The 14525-nt window shown below is 38.6% G+C and overlaps 1 protein-coding gene across 1 annotated transcript in view; it reads left to right on the top strand.

The window, feature by feature from the left end:
• Window positions 1-14525, top strand: part of TENM2 (teneurin transmembrane protein 2) — a 553850-nt gene that overhangs the window by 484244 nt on the left and 55081 nt on the right. The window lies entirely within an intron of this gene.

Below are 14525 nucleotides of genomic sequence, written 5' to 3'. Positions count from 1 at the left end.
GATCTAACTTTTGAAAGGGCAGAGCCGATTATGCTGTTCCTAGCAGTATTCCAGGAGCCAGACAATCTTCTCTTCTCCTGCGGATAATATTTTCTGTATTATTTTGTACCCTGTGGTGTCAAGCAGAGCTTCAGCAAGTGAGTGAATTACACAGCGTTGCTGGAAACAAAACAACAAAGACACGGCAATGCCTGTGAGAGGTCAGTGGCACGGATTGTATGGAGACAGAAAGGGAGAGCTGGATCCTGGGAAACAGACATGTATATACATATATATAATATTTATACTTACTAAGAAAGAAATACAAAAGAGAACAATACCTGTCCATCCTTTTGAGACCTGCTGTTCATATTCTTGTAAAAGATACCTTTTTCTTTATCACTTGCATTGTCAAGGTATCATTCTTGCATCATCAGTATCCGTTTCACATAATCTTTCATGCTTGAAGATGCAAATAAAGTCAAATGTGTTTTGCCTGACTGCTGCAAACTCGGTGGAACAATATTTCAGATGCAAAGCTTTGCAAAGGGTTTTGTTGGGTTTTTTTTTCCTCAGCTTCTTGCCAATTTAGTATCAAATTAATAGTAGGATGCATTAGAAGTTAGAGACTTGTCTTCCTAAGATATTTGATGCTTTTGAAATTCTCGACTCAATATTTTCTTAGTTTAATGTTGTATTAAAAATATTAATGTCAGAAATAAAAAGGAAAAAATGGTCTCTCTAGAACCTCTGAGGTGTCAGTTCAGGATTTTTCTGTGTGATCTATTTAGGGCTTCGGGGAAAAATGAAACTATTGAAAGCCTTCTCTTTAAGCTGTCAGCTCTCTCTTGTGCAGTAACTGCTCACTGAGGATGAATACACACTGATGCTGAATATTGATACATCCTTCTTTCACTAAAAGCCCTTACTTAGACAGTTTTTTAACAGATCTTAAGGAATGGTAGTGGGGACTTGTTCAGAGCACAAGTTACAAGATATCATGAGCCATTCTTATTGAAGAAAGTTTTTACAAAATTTATGTTATCCAGCTCTTTTCTCTTGTTCCTTCTTTCTTTCCATGCTTGTTCTGACCTGCTTATGAAATGCTCAATAGGATAATGATGCTTCTGGAGATTATTCCTGTGTGTGGCCTAAGCCTATTTCATTTTACATATAGCTTTTCTATACATATAAAAAGAAGCAAAGTTTGCTGTCCAACAGAAATCATCATATAATATAATCTAATCTATTTCATTTGCCCAAAGAAATTACAAACATAATTTGGGTTGCTGAAATGTAAGAGCTGAATACAAACTTGAGTATTCTTAAAGGCATTTGGATCTGATGTTTTAGTCCATGTTCATCTCTTCATGTTGAAAGTGAAAATAATTGGAATAATCCTGAGGTTGCTATTACCTGATTTATAGCTGCCAAGAAATGGTGCCAAACTGAGTAGATTTCTACAATTTCCAGCACATTCTGCTGTTGTGTTTTCAGTGACGTAGTCTTGATTGACATATTACTGTCCATCTCAGGCTGCCAGTTGTCTTCAAAACACATCCATGCTGGGATAGATGGAGACAAAGCAACGCTGGTGTCTCATTAATCAGCAGTTCAGAGCCAGGCTGCTGAAAGCCAAAGGAAAAGCAGGACATGATATACTGAGGTTGCTGTGTTTGTCATCATCCCCTCTTCATTCACTAACGGGATTAGAGCAGAAAGGATTCATGGCCCAGCTGTTTCCTGAGGATTTTCAACTCTGAGAGCTGACCCTGAGCACTGCACACTTAAATATTTCACTCAAAAAAAGTACCTCTCTTAAACAGTTAAGCAGTTTTCATGGAAAAGTAGCAAGTTGGCTTTCATGAAGGATTTGCTGTGACATGGATCAAAACATTATCCTTAATGAAAATGTAGGCAGGGGAGACATGGCTGTCTGCTTATCCACATAAAGCTTCTCTCCCTCTTACTCTACTACACTTAAAAGATATTTTTACTCCTGCCTTACTGTGATCAGGCAATTGTGTGGCCCATGAGTGGTGTCTGACATCTGGGATGGATTTACTTGTGGTGGCCCTCTGGTTTTTGGGAGCTGGGCAATGAGTCCCAGATGTTTGAGTGTCAAACAAGGCTTGCAAAGCAGCCCCCAGGTCCTGCCCCCCTCACTTGCACTTCTTCTGTTCCAGTGCCTCTTCAAAGGTGTCCTGCATTCTGCAACTAGGGAGCCATCATTTTGACAAACAACCATCTAAGTTTATTGTTTTTTTCCTAATCCCACTGCATCTTTAGTTTCTATTTGTAGTTTTTAACAGTCCAGTGCAAAGCAGGTTGATCAAACTCAGCATCAATAGAATGTATCCTGCTTTTAAAATGCTGTAAAACAAGATACCATCAAAATAGCTGCGAGAAAAGGTTTAGATATTTCTTTTTAAATGTTCTGGCTTGATTAGGGTAGATTGAACTACATGAGCTAATAGTTAATTGTTCATATATTTGAAAAGTATAAACACTTCTAACATTTCAGTATATTTTTACATGAGCCCATATAAAGATTAATTTCTTCTCTGTTTAATTTTAAAATTTCATATGACTATTTTTTTAGGTAGATGTTGTAAGACTCAAGTTATTCAAGAGTTTGAAAAATAAGTAAGATTCATAATTCATCTAGACCATATATGTTTTCATTTTCCTTCAAATAGTTTTTCATAGCATTGAAGAACTGAGCTAAAGAGCCACAATGCATCGAAGTGCAGTCCCTGTTCTGAAGAGAATTAGAAGGGATAATATCTTTGGTGTCTAAGAAGTAAATATAAGGATGCAATTGTGATTAAAACCATTCTTTTTAATTAAAAACTAAATCAGTTTGAGGTGGGAAATATTACTAGGTTGCTAGGTTGTGATTTTAGGTTAGAAGCAATACTAAGAGGACAATTATCCAAAAGCACAAATTAACAACAACAAAAAATCTCTTTAGGAATAGCATTTTTTTGCCTGGATCATAGTGATTTATTGATTTTGAAAGCGGTGCTGCTTCAAATACAGTGATTTTCCAATTGTTAGGAATCATAAGGCATTGCTGAGTTTCTTGTGGAAGGAGCTCCTTGAGGATAGCACTGAAGCTATTTTTGTAAATTCAGCATGTACAAACACCAACCCCTAAATGTCCCAGAAGATGCTGATTCTCCTAAAAACAGAGAGACATTAGTACAGATGAGAGAACTGACTTTTTGTTTAAACCACTGGGAATTCCAGAGAGTAGAACTCAGTCCCTGATGTAGCATGCTGCCATCCACCTTTCAGCACAGTTTAAATATAAAATGTTCTGACTGCTTTCCATTTCATAAAGCAAGGCAAAATGTGTCTATGCTGGGTTACAGATCACTTATCTCTCAAACTAAGAGGAATTAGCATTATAGCATTCAGTCCTACAATGGAAGATAGTGTGCTCAGAATGATGTAGTTCTATTAAAAAAAAAGGATGTTTGTCTTCCCCTTCTGTATTTTATTTTTAAATTGCAGAATCCCTTGCATTTGGACCATAAAGGCATTACTGTAAGCAAGAAGCCATGAATCATTATTTGTTGTTGGAAAGTGAATGAATTTGTTAAAATGTTTGCAGATTTGGCTTAATCTTTACCTTTTCTTTAAGAGTAGTTTTATCACAGTACAGGAAAAGCAGTAGCAATGTGCCTTTTCTTGTTTCAGAAGCAACTGAAAAGATGCTTTAGATTTAAGATAGAAAATCACAGCACAGGAGTTTGTTAGGATTCTGAAATGAAGGGTAACGTTGCTCCCATGTGGCATTGGTAATAGCTGAGTCAGGGTGGGGGGGAGCAGAGTGAGTCTGATTTTTAGATACAATTCATCTTTTTATTGGCTTTGGAATAGGGGTAAAACTGCTTTTTTGTTACTGTCTCCCTTGGACCATTATTAATTGATTCTTTATCATGAAATCAATCCTTATGTATCTTCAGTGTGTCCTGTGAATGTTTGAAACTTTTTCCCCAGAATAAGTCAGAAATATTGATTTAGAATGGAGAAAGCCTGCCATATTTAGAGAACAGGGCATCAAAGTCAAGGTCACCCTGTTTGTGAAGGCTGAATGGACACTGGCTGATTTTTCATTGGAATCTTTTGTTGTATATTCCAGAACAATTTTGATTGCTTGTATGCTGAGTAAAAAAGTGAATTAAAATCACTCAGACCCACCCTTAATTACAAACAGTACTTCATATACTTCATCAGGATGGTTAATTAGCAATGAAATATCACTCAGCAGACTTTTTGGATTCACTGAAAATGTCTCCTAAAATTGTTAATATTTCCATTCCACATGAAAGTTTTTATGTTTTTTTAATACAATTAAGACAATGCTTATTACAATCTAATTATATCCCCATTCTTTTTAATCTTTCAATCTTCCATACACAAAGAATATGCTAAGTAAAATCTGTCATCTTTGACCAGTATTTGTGTTTCTAGCTACCATGAAATTCCTAAGATCCTCATTAACTCATTTAAAAGCTGTTACTGCATTAAAATTTATAAGTATGAGATGCTTTATAAAGGGAAATATTTATTCAGCAGAACTGGGGGGATTTAACATGTGTGCCTTCCATTGAAGACTGCATCTATTCACTCAACTTCTATGGTTACAATTTCCCCTACTTATTAAGGATTTTTGTCAGAAATTCTGATATTAAACACTGCAGTTTTAAAAATTCCTAGCAAGTTGTATATAATGTTTCTGATTTCTGAAGTGAGCATTCCTATTGATACTAAATGGGAGATATAATAAAGTTATTTGCAGAATATGTCCCCAGATCTTAATTATTTATTTGCTGTATTTTAATGCTTGAGATAAAAATGTAATGAAATGTGAGGAGGGATGTCACTCAAAAGTGAATAAATGACAGTGAAGTGAAAAGGAAAATGTCAGTTCTCATCAGTATTGCTTCTGAATTTTTGTCCTATGACTAAAGATTATAGGTTTATTAAAGATAAACTTCCACAGGGCCACTGCTACTGATCCCTTACTTGAATGAGGCAACTTCAGCCCAGCCTAGGAAATAATTACCACTGGTAAGAGGTTTTCTTCTGAGTGAGAAGCAGGTGAGCATGCTGGAGAATTCACATACCAGTCTTGTGTTGACAGATCTCTACCTTGAGGAGCAAAGCTGTGTCACTGAACTGCAGGAGAGCTTTTCCAGTGAGTGACACCATTAAAAAGGATTTTTGCAGAAACTTCCTGAGTGCTTACAGCAGTTATTAGAATAAATTGGATATGCACTGTGCCTGATTAAGCATATTGCCACATACGTGTTTACCCTGAAAGCCAGAGCTGTCCCCAGGTTCTCTTTGCTGGATTGTGATCTGTGAGATCTCACAGAGCCAAACTGCAGCAAACCTGGGGGAGCATTCTGGTGTTCCCTCGTCAGATCCTCGTCAGTGGATCCTGCTGGAAATCCTCTGCAGCCGAGTGCAGGCAGGATTGTCTTGGTGCTGAGCAGTGGGAAGGGGCTGCACACTGCTCAGGTTCACAGCTCTGAGCACATGGGCATTAGCTAAAGGAAAGCCTCATTAATATGGATGGTTCTAACACGCTGCTGGAAACGTGCTGGCAGCTGAGCTATAAACAAGGGACAGTGACACCATACCCCACTGAAATTTTGGGAAACAGGCAGAGTGGGGTAACCTCAATTATAATTTTATTTGAATGCTGAGGATCAATAATGCTGGTCTTCAGAGAAGTCTCATATTCTGGTACCTTTCCCCTGGAACTTTTCTAAGTAATAGCCTGGATAGAAAAAAAAAATTTCTTTGACATCTGTTTGTTATGTTTAGAGATACTATGAGCTACTCACATGTTTTCAGCATTGCAAAGAGAGAGTTAATTACACAAAACTGTAGTAAATTGTCTTTTAGATGTTCCTTGCACAAACCATAGATTTTCTTTATTTTTTATTATTTTTATTATTATTATTAGTTATTGGAAATTCCTTTTAACTGTTCTTTGCTTCTGCTTTTCTTTGTTTTGTTGGATTTTTTAAAACTAAAGCAAATATCCTGAGAATACAAAGCTCTGCACTTTTTTTGCTTGACTTGAATCAGTGAATGGAGTTTATTAATTCAATATACTGATTGTCCTGGTCACACAATCCTATTGCAGCTGAGGCAGAGTGGTCCCCAGATTTCTTGGCTTTATCTCCCACTCCCTTACCTTGTGTTTCCCTTCCTAAGTGCTCCTGGAAAACAGTCCCAGTGGAAGAAGTGACCACCTGCCTGCCCCAGGATGGCTTAAAAACTGTCAAATATAGATGCAAGGCAATCAAATTAAAAGTCTCATTGGTGCTTCTGATGGCTTCTACAGAGAAATGGAAAATAAATGCTCTGCCCAGCAGCAGAAAGACTTAAGTATTCGTTCCAGAGAATTAAGGACACTTCTAGTGAGGCGAGGGGAGGAGCAGAGCCATCAGTTGCCTGGTAGTAAATATGTTTAATGTAAAGCAAGCAGAGCTTAAAGAGCTCATTTGTCTTCCAAATTTCTTCCTAGTGCAGATTAAATACTCTTGGCTTTCTTGGGGGTGAGATGGAGAAGATGAGCTCCCTTGTAGATCAAAATCACTTTCACAGATTTATTTAGTGTTTAAATATCAAAGCAACTGCCTGTATCTGAAGGGTTAGGATGTTTCTTCCTTTGCCACGTAAACAGATAAAAAAAGGAACAAAAAGATAACTCATTTATGCATGCAAGACTTAAACCAGTTCATTTGTGAGCACCACATTTTTATTTCTCTAGCTTTTATTAGTTATTTGTGCAGTTAGTAGATATAAAAATTGGAAAATGGTATGATATTCGTGAGGCTTATGTATATTGACAAGGGATAAGGGATGCTTTGCACTTTAGAATTAAAAGGATGTTTATAAAGTATATTTTACATACTGAAATATTCATCCTCTATCCTATATCTGCCAAACAACTCAGCATACACAAACAATCACATAACTCAGAATACATTGCTTATCTATTTTAATTTGTTTTGCATACATAGCCCATGTGGTGGAATACTGCTCCTAGGTCATGAGCATTATTTCATACTTTATATTTGTTTATATTCCATCTCCATAAATTCTAGCCTTAACAAACATGTGAGATATATTTATTTTATTATTCAAATACCCATTATTTTTGGCCACTTGTAATCATATTTTAATGTCATGAAGATTTAGGATTGCTGCAAGCCAGAAGGCATAAAATATTTAGTGCATTGCTACTATTTTTCATTCCAAACTATTCCACAAAACTTCATAAAAACTTCTGGTTTTTGCTCTGGCACTTTCTTTGGGTTTCTCTTTTGGACAATTGGAATGTTGGAACTCTGAAATCCAAACCCATGCAGTGTGCAGCCATTTAATGGAATCGATGTGATTAATACTTTAAGAAGATCAGCTGCAGAATATAATGCACATGTCTAAATAGTGGTTTTCATCCCGGAGGGATTCCAAAGTTCTGTACCAAATTTAAGGGACAGAACGTACTAATCTGCCACACAGAAATAGAGGAAACTGCCTGCTTCTGTTAAGGCTCATATTTATTCTTCTGTCAGAGATAACCTGCATACTTACATGGGATCAGCATTTGCATACCTGAAAGTTAATTGCTAAATTATAAATTCTATGCAGGCATTAATATCTAATGAATAGCAAGCAATTATATTTTAATAGTGCCTAGAAAACTGGGATTCCCTGCCCTGAGAATTATGAAATATAAAGCTCTAAAACCGAAGGGATGATAGATAATTCAGTTTAGAAGGGATGTCAGCAGGACAACTGGTCCAGCCTCTCCTTCAGACAGGGTGCTTTTGAGGTCAGACACCAGACTCAGGCCCATACATTTTAGGGCAGACTCCCTACAACCCCTACAGGCTGTTACCTCTGTATATACTGTGCATCTTCTGCAGAGTATTGAGCTGCTGAAGCAGTTTATAACATCTGCTTGTTCTCCCTGCAGCTCCCTACTTGTGTATCTGTGCACAAATCCCATTCCCTCACATTACTGCACTCAAACTGAGTTTGAAATACTGATGAAAACTACTATTAAGTAGCACTGACAGAAGGGGAGCAGTTGTGTTTGGTCACTCCAAATGCTAACTTGGCTTACTGGTCATTTTGATTGACTTAAACGCTTCAATTTGGTGAAGTTTTTTGAATGTTAAAAGAGTTACAGTTAAAGAAATGCAATTAGCATTTGGAGAAAAAGTGTGTAATGTGATTTTTCCTTTTTATCTTTTATGGAGGTTCTCATCTAAGGAGGAAAGGAATTCATTCCTCCTCTATGCAGTATGTGGAGGATTTGTGAAGTGAAAAAAGTATTTTGAAGCTAATGACTGAACTGAGAATGTCTTCCTACAAAAATCCTAAATTACATTAAGTCTAGATTACATTGTAATTAGGTTAGTTATGCTTTCAAACATGAAGTCAGTGTTTTGCTTGTTGCCCTTCAACTGACTGAATTTACACATCCCATCTGATAGGTCACTTTATCATTTAGCTGCCACAAAATTCTTTAAATAGACATTATTTTAGAGATAAATTCAGCTTGAGAAGGCTTCTTTCTCAGAAAAGATATTACATATTACAAAGGATGATGCCAGTGCTTGTATGTGATATCAGAAACATTAATACAGTAAAAGATTATGGTTTTGGTAGTAGTTTCATGAATGCAATTTCACCTGGAATTATATTCTAAATGGATTTTGTTACAGTAAGATTAATTTGAAAGACCCAGCTATCTTAAATACAAATTTTTACTGCAGCTTTTATTATATCTTTTTATTGGGTATATGAATAGGAGTTGGATATGAGTCTTGTTTGAAAAGAATACACTGTGTAACTCAAATGTGCTGGTAGGGTCAAATTTTAGCTTCTGCTCAAAATTTCAGCAAATAAGCTGCTTGGCCTCTGGAAGGGCTGTGTGGCTCAGCTGCAGCTTTTGGGCTGCAGCAGTTTCTTATATTTCACATAATGTCTTTGCTCATGCTGGTGCTCAGGTGAAACTCGTCCCCTGATCCTGGTAAAGCCACGGGGCACAGTGTTGGGCTCTGTGCAGGAGGAGAGGTGTCTTTGTGCTCACATTAACCATTTTGGGTTGCAGAGAGAGCCTTGCCTGGCTGTCACAGAGAACGGGGACAGCATTGCAGAGGCTCCTCAGCCTGGTGACTGACCTTCCCATAAGGCAGCCTCCCTTCCTTCTGGAAACTGCCTGTGTATAAGGAGCCCAGATTCTGGGCTCAGCTGAAGCTCTGTGTGTCTACTCAACATTCTGAGCAGACATGGGCATTGGATTGGTTTCTGTTTGGTTTCCTCAAGTCTCAGGACAGTGTAGCACAATCTGTCCCCTTTTTCCCTGCCCAGCTGTTGGCAGCTTGGAGGGGGTCACATCAGAAGCTGGTGGCAGAGAGCTCTGTTGGTTGGCACAAGAGGGAGACCTCGAGGGTGTTTTCCCCCCAGGTCACTGGAGGGGACTCTGCTTGAGTCACTGAAGGTGAACTTGGATAACATGGAATGTTCTGGGAGCAATCCCTTGTTAACAAGGTGTGAAGCTCTTGCAACCCTGGGGTTTTCTTCAATCTCAAATTTTTGTGTCCTCTTTTGCAACATGAGTTTCCCTTTCTTTTTGTTTGTTTGTGTGTGTCTCTGTATCTTTTTTTTTCCTTTTTCTTCAGAAAGATGCAAGTGACTTTACTTCTTCATATCAGTAGTTCCCTTTTATGTGATCTTTACTTCTCTTCTAAACAGTCACATGTTTTTTCTTCTATTTCTCTGCTTTGTTTGGAGACTTGGATGTTCCCTGAGTTCCTGCCCATATGTGTAAAAGACTGGAATTGCAGGATAGATAATGCTGTTATGAAATATATATCCCAGGCAATTTAAGAAATCTTACTTAAAATTCCTAATTGTTTGTCTGTACAGAAGATAGTGGAGTGGAGGATTTCAAGGCTCTTTAAACATACTATTTGGCCTTTCTTATGTTTTCCAGCCAGTGCAATAAATACAATTGTAGCTGGGCCAGTCTGTAGTTCTAATTCAGGCATATATTCATCTGCACAGCACATCTGCGAGTAGATATTTATTCTTTATTTCTTTGTTTGTTTGTCACTTAAAGAAATACTTAAGTGTGGATATTCTCAGCTCAGTCAGAGAGAAAGAGAAAGGTTTTCTAACCAGGCAAGAGCCTGGGAAACAGTTGGGAAAGAATGTAAATAATTCTCTAATCTATCTGGTTATTCACATTGTTTATAGATATGTTCTGCTACTGTGTGTCATTCACTGCACACCAATGGTGTGACATGTTTTTACTCTAAGACTAATGAAATTAGTCTTCTTGATGTTTTCTATATATAGAGCAGTATATTTAAAATAAATCAGAGCTCATTTTCTTTGCCTTCTGATCTAGAGTTCTCTGTTCCCGTCCTGCTCAACAACAACACTTAGGGTGTTGAGTAGTTTTAAAAAAAAATGTTTTCTCTAAAAAAAAAGCAGCAGTAGCCAGGCAGCCAGTCAGAGCATGCTGGTGCCAAACACTTGAGTGCCAGGGAGAAGCTCCTGCTGTCTCTGAGCCCTCTCTGGAAGCAGCAGCTCTGCTGTGGTACGTGGCAGTGGCACTGGGCTTTGTGCTGCACTGAGAGCCTGGCTTCATTCTCAGCAATTTGTCAATCAGTGTCACTGCCCTGCTTCAGAGCCCTGGGCTGGTGCCTCTGCATGGCTCCAGCCTGTTCTGGAACTGTCAAAACTCACTCACAGGGGCCTCACCTCTCACTCAGCCAACACTCTTGTTCATTGACATGTGTTTTGTTCCGTGTTTGGGGTTTGAGTTTATTTCAGTTGAAGTATTACTCTGTAGAAAATGACTTGTGCCTGTGCCTACCATAACACTGTGTCATTTTTATTTGTATGCCCTTTCTTTGACTTTAACTAAGCCCTGAAGGCTTTGGAATTGAAGGATTAAAAAATAACAATAGCAAATAAAAAGCATAATTTTATTTTCAATGTTGCTAGGTACCTCATTCCATGTACCTCATTTATTATTTGCTAGATAGCTGTAGGCATACCAGCAGCTCACTGAAAGAATGAACAGAAAATATGGAAACAGTGATTATCCTCTAAAATCCAAATTAAATAGGCTATTGTCATTACTGCTTTTATGTCATTTCTCTAAATTCTTTAGGTACCATCATATCCCAGACTACTTTCATTTGCTCCAGTTCTGTAGTTAACAGCTGTAATGAGAAGATGACAATTGGAATGTAATTTAAATGTTCCCCTTGAAACTCGTGTGCATCCTGTGAGTGAGGAAACACTGTGCTGTAGAACATACTCTTCACTGCAGGGCTTCTTCACCCACAGGACCAGCTGATCCAGCCTCAGCTGAAGTCACTGGAAAGGCTCCAGTGACAGCCAGCAGGCTTTGGATCAGGATGTGTGAAATGAGGTCATTGGAAAGACAAACACGAGATATCATATTCCAGCTGTAGCTGTGCACATGTGCACTACATGGGGAGAGCTGCTGGGAACCCACTCTGCTGGGAGATGCTGTTTGGAGAGTAAATGGCTGATGGCATAGGATCAGAAGGACTCAAAAGACACAAACTCTTCATTTACTTCTATTTTTCCATGTACAAACTGAGAGGCTAAAAGCATAATGCATTTCTTTAAGTGGCTCTGAGGTGCCACTTAGATTTTTTTTTTCCCCTTCATCTCTCCTATTCTCTTTTTTTTTCCTTTTAATTATACTAAGAGGCTACCTCTTCCATCAGAGTTTGGAAACTTTAAAAAGTGAAAGGTTTCTAACTTCTCTTTCCCTGGCTGCCCTTTCCCTTTCTTTTTGCAGAAAGATTTGCCCCACCATAAGTGGGAGTTCTGATGATTCTGACTAAAACCACAAATTGGTTGGGCAGACTTTATGGTTTAGTTTACTTTAAATGTTTATTTTGGAGTTTAAAGTAGTTTATGCAATGGAAAATTTATATATGTGTGGGAAGCTGGACATGTGTACTTGCATACTTGAAGTTTGGGAATATCAGAGTAAAAAGGAAATCTGTGCAGAATTTATCCAAAATTGGATTAGAATTCTTGGTGTACTGCCTATGTACTGCAAATTAATTTTTTGAGTTCAAAAATGAGCTATCACCTTACAATATAATCTCAGAATAATTTCAGTGTAGATGAAAACTGGGAAGAGCTTAGCTACAGGCTTAACAAGTACAATGGAATTCAGCACAATCCATTTTTGTACCAAGCACAGTCCATATTTTGGTTTTTGCTTTCATAGTGATTCTCATTTTGATATCTCTCATATGCTCGTCACAGATTCCTGATGCAACACTGGAAAATGTTCTGAAATATTTCTTGTTGTTTTAATTGTGAATTTATATGTACCTGTAGTAAAGTTCTCAGCTTCCAATTCCACAGGCAAGCTGGAGATAGAGAGGAGGGAGGCTGCATTAATGTTTCACCTTTAGCAGCAGCTAGAAAACTGTGAGACACTCGAACTGCTGTTGCCTGTGCTCTGCCTATTCTGTGAATAAATAGGTTGTCAATCTAGCACTTTAAACAAGCACTTTCTTCTTTTTTAACCTTGCTTCTTGACATTTTCCATTAAGCATAGTGTAATGGAAAAGATGAGGAGAATTTCTCTACACACCAGGAATAGCAACCTGTCTGCTTAGCACCAAGGGCCCTTTGCTGTGCAGTGACTGAGAGCTTCATCCCACGCTGGATTGCTTCTTGAGATGAGATGCTGATAGCCCTTCCCTGTGTGGCTGTGGCTGCCTGGCTCTGGGAGAATTCCCCAGCCAGCCAGGAGGCAGCAGACTGCTGAGTGTGGCTGCAGAATGCAGGCAGGCTCTGCCAAAGCACCCAGAGCTGGGCGTGCTTCCTGCAGGGAGCCTGTCCAGCAAAGGCCATCTGTCCAGCTGTGCCACTGAGCCTTGGCTCTGAAGGCTCCTCAGGCAGGCACTTTGTCACCTTGTCCACTCTCCAAAGCCCTTGATGGCCACCAAGCCCATGAGATATGTGGAAGTCCTGTGTGTGCAGAAGATGTTCATCAGTAATAATCGCTGCTCTCATGCACTGGTAGGAAGATTTAAATAGAGATAGGCAGGGCAATTCCTAAATATAAGCCTTCTTTAGAAGAAATCTGTCATTGCTGCATCATAATGGAGCTCTGTTTTCTGGTTAGTCTAACAGACTAGAATGCTATATAGATACTTTCTTGAAGAAAGGCAAAACCAGAAATCCATATGTGCACATAGGCATGTACAGAGACATAACCATGCAAAATACCTAATTAGTTGTCCATTACTTAAAGCTGTTTCAAAGCTAATTCATCACTAACTTAATAGATCTTTTAAGGAAGACATTATTGTCCAAGCACTTGGATCTTATTGTAGTGTACTGCTGTTCCTTCCCTTCCTTCTGATATTTATGCTGCTCAAACACCAGGTCTGTCTTTGGAAGGCTGCAGTTAAATAAGCTCTGTGGAGGTAGCATCGTGTTTCCTAGCAACACCATGTCTGTGGCAGTGATGCTGCCTTCCCTCTCTTCTCTAAACGCAAAGTCATGTCCATTAATCCCCAGCTGCACTTAAAACTTTTCAGGGATTTTGCTAGCTCCCTACTGTTCATGTTTTCATTTTGCTCAGATGCTGCAAGGCAAACTGCTTCAGTGATTTAATTCTTGTCAGTGCCTCAGTAGAAAACCAACCACATGGGTATATTCACAATTACTATTTGGTTTTCATTTAAAACAAATAATTTGTCCTGCATCATGATGCCTCCCCTCAAACATTATCATTTTGGTCATTCAAACAACCTGACAAACTGAAGAGATAAACTAAATGTCTTGAAAATCTATTACCTGTGCTGCAAAAGTAACTGATTTTTTTTAAGCTAAGATATGAAGTGGCAAAATAACCCTAAATTTAAGTGAAAGAGGTTTTTGTGGGTTTTTTTTGGTTTGTTTTTTTTTTTTAATACACAGCAACATTGAAATGAAACTTGTAGGACTTGTTTCTATCTGCCAACAGCTTTCTGTGTAACATGAACTGAATAGTCTTTGACCTCTTGTGATACCAGCTGTGTGAGTTCCAGGGGTATCACTTCGTTGTATGGAAGCTCCTGCAGCATTGTGAGAATGAGTCTGGGGTCAGAGAATCCGCTCTCTGACTTCACCTGCCTACAGCCAAGGCAGCTGGGAGGAGCAGGAGGAGACAGACTCAGAGCTTTCCGAACAGGTTTGTAAAAGCACACATCTATTGTCAGGCAACACAGCCTTCTCCTCCTGCTCAGATGCACAAAGAGGTGCTGTGAGAGGTTGGCTGCAGGCTTCAAATCTTCTGTCATCCCACAGACAAATACCTGTGCTTGTGTGGATTGGGTGCTGATGGATCTGGTTGTATTTACCAAGGCTGCAGTTTGGTTTTCTTACCTTTTTCCATAATGAATATTCAGTAAGATACAGGAATGTCTCCTGAGACTCATTTACTT

The sequence above is a fragment of the Vidua chalybeata genome, chromosome 15, assembly GCF_026979565.1.
Source record: "Vidua chalybeata isolate OUT-0048 chromosome 15, bVidCha1 merged haplotype, whole genome shotgun sequence".
Classification (NCBI taxonomy): domain Eukaryota; kingdom Metazoa; phylum Chordata; class Aves; order Passeriformes; family Viduidae; genus Vidua; species Vidua chalybeata.
This window is presented reverse-complemented; position numbering and strand designations above follow the sequence as displayed.